Here is a 1,497-nt window from a genome sequence, read left to right as displayed (position 1 = left end):
CTGAGGACATCCGCATGTCCGCTTACACCGACACCTAGCCATGGAGGCTACAGTCTTGTTCAACTACTGAGCATCATTTCAACAAGTTTGAATCCTCTTTAAAGCTGTTATGCGGTCCTTTATGTAGAATTTCACCCCCAACCAGTTCCAATCTTTCAGTAGGAATGGTTCAGCCATGAGGCACGCAACACAGTCTCGTTTTCCGGCCAACGGCATGTCTGTATAAACTTCATCAGGTGTTTCTCCACAGCCTGGACCTCCTCTCTGTCCAAGGATTTCCTCCGCACCTCTTTGCTTTCCTGAAAGGAACTAGAGTGGTCCATTATGGCTCCGCAAAATACAGAGAAAGCAAAGTTCTTCTGCCTAGCAAAACTGTGTGCTGCACCTACCTGTGGAAGCCATGGGCAGGCACTAGTCCCATGCAGGCCTGCCAAGAGGAATTCAGGGCCCCGGTAGTACAATTTCATGAGGCTTCCTTATAGTTGAGCATGCTAAAAAAAAACTTGATGTGGTTGTGGTCATATTATTGGGGGCATGGCTATGCATCATTGGGGCGTGGCTAGCAGATGAAAAGGGCTAGGCCACCCTCCTACAGAAAAAAAACCTGCATTGTTGTGTACACTATTGACACAAGGGTACAGTGCCCACTTGCTGGAGCATGATATATGTCCCAGCACTCCTGACTTTCAGGACATCTAGCACCATAGTGTAGTATAGAAATAATGCAGTGTGTATATAAACAGTTCACAGTCTTGGCCTGCCCCTTAGATTGGGCAGAACACTCACCAAAAATCAGAATTGTCCCACTAGAATCACAACATTTCACAGACTCGCCTACTCTCTCCTACCTGTTCTTCTCTCTTTCTCCACCTATGGCTGCTGCTTTCTTTAGTTGCAGCTTGTCTGGATCCTGGAATGCTGGGGCCCTATTTGGGGAAAAAATGGGTACATTTAGAAAATGACAACCAGCCCTGGTGTTAAATCAATAGCACCCACAAGTAATAATTAAGCCTTCCACCAGTCCCAACCTTAAAATAATAGTATTCCCATTTAGTAAATAAACCTATTTCCTTCCCTGCAAACAGCCTCAGCAATAAATTAATAGTATTTATATTTCATAAATATACCTATTTCCCGCAACCAGCACTGCCATTAAATAATTCATAGTCACATTTAATAAATAGACCTCATTCTCCTCAAACTCACCCCCACATTCATTTACTAGCCCCCAAACCACCCCATCTTAAATTAATAGTCCCTACTATTAAATTGCCTCACCATCACCCCACAAACAAAATTGTACCCATTAATTAGCCACCACCTACCTCACACACACTACATTGCCACAAGCCCCCTGTGCCATCACACAGACATTACTGTCCCCCTTCATCATCACGTTGTGCCTCCTTATGATCACACTGTGCCCCTTCATCACAACTATGCTGTGCCCCCTTATGATCACACTGCACCCTCCATGCTGCTTTTCCCCTCTTCTTT

This window comes from Mixophyes fleayi, chromosome 3 (genome assembly GCF_038048845.1).
Source record: "Mixophyes fleayi isolate aMixFle1 chromosome 3, aMixFle1.hap1, whole genome shotgun sequence".
Lineage (NCBI taxonomy): Eukaryota > Metazoa > Chordata > Amphibia > Anura > Limnodynastidae > Mixophyes > Mixophyes fleayi.
The sequence above is the reverse complement of the archived record's forward strand: the minus strand, read 5'-3'. Positions refer to the sequence as shown.